The 7,116-nt window shown below is 50.6% G+C and overlaps 1 long non-coding RNA gene across 1 annotated transcript in view; it reads right to left on the reverse strand.

Annotated features, from left to right (window-relative positions):
- Positions 1–580: 580 nt before the first annotated feature.
- Positions 581–7,116, reverse strand: part of LOC118452067 — a 17,670-nt gene continuing 11,134 nt past the window's right edge. Inside the window, exon 3 of the long non-coding RNA XR_004841712.1 lies at positions 581–1,232. This is a non-coding gene — a long non-coding RNA (uncharacterized LOC118452067). The remainder of the gene's footprint in view (positions 1,233–7,116) is intronic.

Raw genomic sequence — 7,116 nt, forward strand, 5'->3', positions numbered from 1 at the left:
TCCTGGGACAATGTGCCAGCCCGGGGCTGGGACTGTAGCTGAGGGTCCTGTGAGTCCTGAATGCTGGCCTCGCGCTGTGGGGGACAACAGCTTCTGCCTGCCTTGCAAACTGCCCCAGGGCCATTTGCTGGGGCAGCCTGCAGAGGTGTTGCTGGGAAAGCAAAGTAACTGACTTTGGCACTAAAAAAGTCTTCTGAAGAAAACTTCCCAGGTCTGGCAGTCAATTTGCCTCTTCCAAATGCTCTCAGAGTTAGGAAAAGCAGCCTCTCCCACCTGGTCCAGCCTCCAAAGTGCTCCACCGCCAGCATCTGTGTTGGAGCAGTGGGCTCTTCAAGTCTTGCTACAGCCCAGGAAGGAGCTGACGCGCCTTGGATGGCATGTGGCGGGGCTGCTGCCTCTGCGGCAGAGAGGGTTGCTGGGAGCTGTGCACCCGTCCTTCATGAGCTGCCTCTCAGTCCAGCTCAGGAGGGGAGGAGGGCAGGGGATCGTTGGTGAGTATTACACTAATTAGCATGGCAGAGCAGCATTTCTCAGGTGCCTGTGACCCTGCTCCTCCATGGCTGGGAATTGGTTCCTGCTAGAGGGTTTTTCCCCATGCTGGTGGAGCAAAAACCCCAGGGAAGCCCCCTGCTTCCTTCTCCTTCCTGCTTGATCAGAGTGTTTGACCTAAGGATTTGGATTTGCTTTACAGCCAGACAGGAGACTGTTCCCTCTGGCTGATCCACGGCAGCATGCTTCTCACCACATGCCTAAAATACTGTTGCAGAATGGCAGGGAGGCAGGCAAAATGCAGTCTCTGAGCTGGTGCTCAAGGTGTGGGAAGCTGCTGCATCCAGCAAACCGGGTTCTCTTGGGAAGGGACTCTCTGAATGAGAGCAGGGGAGAGCTGGACATCAAGGACCAACAAACATACTTGCAGAGGCTCGCTCCTCTTCAACTTGGCAGCTTTCTTCCGAGCTGCTGTTAAGCACTGCGGCCAGTTGATGTTCTGGTGTGTTCTGTGGGGGTCTCTTTGCAGGTCTCAAATGATCTAGAGCTGTGCAGATAGCATAATAGTCCTGGAGACAAACCATCTTGTGGTTCCTACTCATCATATAGGAGAAGCTTAAAGCTGTTAGACAAGTCTTCAGCACTGCTCTGGATCCCCGTATGTAGATTAATCACTTGGAGCCTCAGGAAGCGGAGCTAATACTCACATGCAGTCTTTCCAAGCAATGCTCCAAGCCAAACACCTGTTAAAAAAAAAAAATCTTATGAAGGCAATAACACCTCACCACCCCCTCACACCTGCTACCTAGTAGCTAACAAAATCTCCTTTCTGCTGCTGGGAATAAAGAGGCTTTGTTTCTAGCTCTTTTCAGTAGGTTTCTGGGTAGGAGCTAGTTGCACAGAAACAAAAATCACACAAGTTCCTAGCCTAATCTTGACGTAGGAAGACAGTACCCTAGATGACACTCTCCCATCCTGGGCACACCTGCCACAGAGAGCTGATCAGCAAACAGCACTTGGGAGGGAGGGACGTGGAAAGGCTCCCTGTGTGTTCTCTGGCAGTATAGAATCATAGAATGTTTTGGGTTGGAAGGGACCCCTAGAGTTCACCTAGTCCAACCCCCCCGCAGGAGCAGGGGCACCGCTAACTAGATCAGGTTGCTCAGAGCCCCATCCAACCTGGCCTTGAATGTTTCCAGGGATGGGGGCTCCACTACCTCTCTGGGCAACACATTCCAGTGTTTCACCACCCTCATTGTAAAGAATTTCTTCCTTATATCTAGTCTAAACTCACCCTGGTTTAGTTTAAAGCCATTACCCCTTGTCCTGTCACAGCTGGCCCTACTAAAAAGATTTTCCCCACCTTTCCTATAGGCTCCCTTTAAGCACTGAAAGGCTGTAATCAGGTCTCCCCACAGCCTTCTCTTCTCCAGGCTGAACAAGCCCAACTCCCTCAGCCTGTCCTCACAGGAGAGGTGCTCCAGCCCTCGGATCATTTTTGTAGCCCTCCTCTGGACCCGCTCCAACACTTCATGTCCTTGTTGTGCTGAGGGCTCCAGAGCTGTATGCAGAACTCCAGGTGAGGTCTCACCAGAGCAGAGTAGAGGGGCAGAATCACCTCCCTCGACCTGCTGGCCACGCTTCTCTTGATGCAGCCCAGGGTACGGTTGGCCTTCTGGGCTGCCAGTGCCCATTGCCGGCTCATGTCCCGCTTTTCATCCACCAGCACCCCCAAGTCCCTCTCGGCAGGGCTGCTCTCGATCCCTTCTTCCCCCAGCCTCTATTGATACCGGGGGTTACCCCGACCCAGGTGCAGGACCTTGCACTTGGCCTTGTTGAACCTCATGAGGTTCACACAGGCCCACCTCTCCAGCTTGTCCAGGTCTCTTTGGATGACATCCCATCCTTCTGGTGTGCCAACCGCACCACTCAGCTTGGCAGCAGAAAAACACAAACCTGCCTTGAAATATGCCTTGGTAGCTGGTTACCTGCAGCTATCGCTACCACAGGATCTCAGAAGAGCTGGATATTCGTTTAGGAGACAGGGCTCTAGAGTAACCACTAGTCCTCACCCAAGCACCCCTGCTACGATGCAGAGGACTGAGTGAATCACAGCTCCTGAATGGAGAGCACTCCCTGCCTGCATCCTGGGATGTGGGAACACCATTCCCTTGGCTTTGGCAACCCAACATTGCTGATGATCTGGACAGTGTCCCCCTTGTGACCGCATCACAGCCTTTCTTTGGTTTTTTTTGTTTTTCCACTTAGAAATATGGGGTGGTGAGAAGATGAGATGAAGACAAACCGCAGCAATGTGAGACACAGCAGTTCCTCATCAGAGTCACAGAAACTGCCTTGGGATTGCAAAAGCTATTCTCATGTCTCTGGTTTGTGCTGGTGTTTGAGCGCTTAGTGTGTGAGATACTGCAAGAGTCACTGAACCCTAATGAAGCAAAGTAACTTTCAAAAAAAGAGGAACGGCTTGACAATGAATTTGGGTACAGCATTTTTCCCCGACCAAGGCGTTCAGGCATTTTAAAACCTGGCATTCGGCAGCTCTCACCTGGAGGGACTCTGTGGGGGGGTTCTGTAAGTATTTCAGAGAATTCCCCTCAAAGCAAGAGTCAGTTGCTCAGCCAGGCACAGGGGAGTCTGAATATTTGTTCAGCCTTAGCTCTGCCCCTTGGAGTATGGCAGAGCAGCTCCCCGTCACGAACACCCTGCTGCTGTCAAGCCAGCCCAGCTGTGGCTTGGACTGCGAGTTGCTGTTCACCAAAACCCTGGGAAACAGCTTTTCCTATGCTTCCTGGCAGCTTAGAAATGTATATGTGCCAGTATCTGTATGCTCCAGTTTCTTCCAGCGGAAATACATCCCACCACTCTTGGTTAAGGAACCTGGTTGCCTCACTGGGTATAAACACATGTTTTATGTCTTTGGAAGCAGAAGCAAAAATTCCTTAGTAGTCCTTAATTTCCAAAATAATTTTAGTTTTTCATGAAAAGTATATGGCCAGACCTTCCTGTGAAAATAGCTGATCTTTGTTGCTGTCCCAGCCTGTCCAGGACATGCCACCTCACATGGGACAGCTGACAGGCAAAGGCTGTCAGCCTTAAAAGGCTGGGGTTTTTGTGAAAAATCACAACGGCCAAGTCACTTTAATAAATGTCATCTGGTTACCAGCAATACAGCACTGAGCAAACAGAAGCCACCTATAAATAAATGATGACCAGCTCTTGGCTTGTGAAAGGCAATGCTTGCCTTGTCACTGCAGTTGGGATGGCTCCCAGTAACAGCTCCAGTTCTGTCCTGGGAGGACCCTTACTGTCAGCACGTGGCATGCTCTCAGAATGAAAGCAGCACATCTCTGCAAGCGGCTGCACCCTGGTCTGCCACCACACTCCTCAGAAAGCTGCAGCTGTGGCTGTTTGCTGCAGCAAAGCACCTCTCCTGTCCTTGCTGCTGCCAGTGTGTTGGTGAATCAGGCAGGCAGACCTGGCTGCAAACTGGAAAGACTTGTTCATGCTGATCCAGCCTTACCCCACTCCACGTTACCAGGTAGCCTGCGGCTCAGAGGTGCCTGCTTGGTTTTCAGCTGTAATCCTGCAATCTAGTGACTAGTGCATGGAGCTACCAGCTTGATTGTGCAGTCACCTTAGCAATGGCCTCCCAAAAATGCTGCCTTCTCCCCACCTTTTCTCCCATGTTTCCCTTCACTGTAGAAGCTGGCTTGTGCTGACCCATGGGCTGTCTGAGGAAGCCAAGTTTCTGAAGAGCCACAGTCCCTTATATATTTGGGTATCAACCCTGCTTCTGCCACCAGGCACAGAGCCCTCCACCCTGCGCAGAAACTGGGTACCTCTAGCGGCTGAGCCCTGGCCTGGCACACCAAGTCCCACCAGTGAACCACAAGGCTGGGTCCCTGGCTAAGGCAGCTGCCGGCAACCCTGTGTCATCTTTGGTGAGGGCTGTCCGCACCTATGCAGTTAAAAGGGGTGTTCTTGTACCACCTGAAACCCAGGCACGGACCCAGCTCCCTTACCGCTGAAGGCCCTGGGGAGGAGATTGGCTCTAAACAGACGACCAAAGGCTGCTGAGCAGTTAGCATAAGTGGTGTCCTCGAGCGGTGCCCACCGCACCCTCTCCTGAGCAGTGGGCTGGGAGAGGGACCCATGGGTGCGTCCTCATGGGGTGCCTGTACGCCTGGTGCGAATCATGAGGGGGGCTGCACATGGAAGGGCTTTGTGGGGGCTGGAGGAAGCCCCTTGCAGGTGAGGGGCTCTGCACTGCCTGCCCTGGAGCTGAGGGAGCTCCCTGCAACAAACCCCTTTGGCAGCGGCGTATGTGCCACTTGGCGTCCCAACACCACAGGGACTTCCAGCGCCCAGGAGAAAACACACCTCAGCGCCTCTCCCAGAAACCCATTTCTGAGGGTTCTCCAAGCAGAAAAACCTCCTGATTACTGCGTTTTGCAAACAACCTTATTAAGGATGCCACTTCTTTCAGGCATCATGCAGAAGTAAGTCAAACGCCTCATGAAAAGTCAGAGAAACCTGTGCCAGCCTGGATCCTCCATGCAACCACCCCAGACCCCTCCAAACAGACCCTGCTCTGGCAACAGCATCCTGTCTTCCTCCTTCTCCCCAGCTAGCATCAGGTCTAACAGTAACTAGATTTGGGAGTTATGCTGTTTTAATGATATGATAATCCCTACTCCCTCTGCCCTACTTATAGGCTCGCTGGCATTCAGAAAGGTCAACGGTTTAATTCCCAAAGGAAATGAATACATATTTCTTTTGCATCTGAAGAACTGAATGAAAGAGATGGTGATTATTTTTGACACTCTATATTGGGCCTCACTGAAAACTTTCTTGTTAGTCTAGTTCCCCTGGTACACCTGCATTGAGTGAACTTTGCAACTCCAGCAAGCAAAGAAGCTCCACCAGCAAAAGACATCTTTTGCCGGTTGGCGTATAGCATCTATCTTGTTTGTGGCAACACACCTTTTAAAGAACACCATTTTGTGAAAACAGAGGATGCAGCATCTATGTGACAACAGCCAATCACGCTGTGGGGGGCAGTCAAGCTGTCCAGGGAGCTGGGTGCAAGAATGGAGAGCAACGGACTGTGCAGGAGAGCTCAGGTGTGGGCTGGAGAGCACCCATGAACAGACCCACAGCTGTGCCTTAGAAAGGATGCTGAGAGAAACTTTCCCCAAGAACCTCATGAGGCTCTGGCTCCAGCTGAGTGCTGGGAGGACACGTGTGCCTGCTGGGAGCTGCCTGCCCTACCTGAAAAGGGCTGAGAGCTAGAGGAAGTTCATTTACTATGCCTTTGCTTCTGTTTCACTGATGAGGAGTTTCCTCAAGAGCAGGCTCTCTAGTGCCTGTTCTAACAAAAGGCTGCCCCCAGTAAGGCTCATGAGATCTTCAGGGCTGCGCCATGGCCAGTGTGGCCACAACACTGAGATGGCCAAAACATTACTCATGTTTGTTTGTTCAGACTGAGTGAGAAGGTGGAGAAGTGTGGTTCACTCCAACAGTAATGGCTGGAGGACTTGTTCTGCTCTCCTTGCATAGGTAAGAGGGAAGGAGGTTGGTGCCTACTGTTCTCCCTGCAGACTCAGCAGGCATAACATCAGCTCTGTGGTGACCCTACATGTCAGGCAGGTTCATGAGGACGCAGAGCACGTCCTGTTGTTTAAGCAGATTTCCCAGCCCCTGGTCTCTAGGTGAGAACTGAGTTCCAGGGGTTAGATCAAGAGAAGGCAGACTTTGCAAAGGAACTGAAATTAAAAGTAATGTACTGAAAATGAACTGTGTATTGCAGCAGGTGAACTGAAATGAATGCAGTATAAATATTAAACAGAATAAATAGCATGTGCTATAAATTCTATAAATATAACAGAAGGGAATACTTGTACTGAACATTCTGAAAGCTTGGAGATGTTAAAATACCACAGATGGATACCAAAACATTGCACAGACTTCTGATGCAGCCTTGCTTTGTTACTTTAGCTTTACAATGACTAGCTTGGCTTTCTATCTTGTAGTCAGTTTGAACTACAGGAGAGTAAAACACAAAAAAAAGTCTGCATTATGTCTATAGCTTCTTGCTGAAGACCATGTTCTCTGGTTCCTCTTTTCTCTGATCCAGCTTAGGCTGAAAGTCTTAACATAATAGAATCATAAAATAATTTAGGTTGGAAAAGACCTTTAAGAACATCGAGTCCAGCTCATGATGCCTCAAAGAAATGTAAGGCCTCTGAAAGAAATGCAAAAACTTATGGGCTTTGTTACTTTCCTACTTCTGTTTATACAGCTTTGGGATAAAAGCAGCCACTCTGTGTTGAGTTTGCATGACACCCAGCTCAGAAGACCTGGTCTGTTTCTGGGGTTTCTGCATTCTGCTGAAAAGCCTGAAAACCTTCCCCTCATTCTCCAGGTGGCCATCAAGCTTGCGTTCCTGCAAGAGCCAGATTGGGTCTCTGGCTGACTGAAGGCACTACTGGGTGCTTTGCTCCTGCACTATCCTCTGCCCAATGCCAGTTCTGAAACCACGCAATTGCCCTTCCAAAAGATCTCCGCTCCCATTCGTACCAGCTGTGCCAGTCTGGAAAACAAGCATAT

The sequence above is a fragment of the Egretta garzetta genome, unplaced genomic scaffold (genome assembly GCF_000687185.1).
Source record: "Egretta garzetta isolate BGI_Z169 unplaced genomic scaffold, ASM68718v1 scaffold604, whole genome shotgun sequence".
NCBI classification, from domain to species: domain Eukaryota; kingdom Metazoa; phylum Chordata; class Aves; order Pelecaniformes; family Ardeidae; genus Egretta; species Egretta garzetta.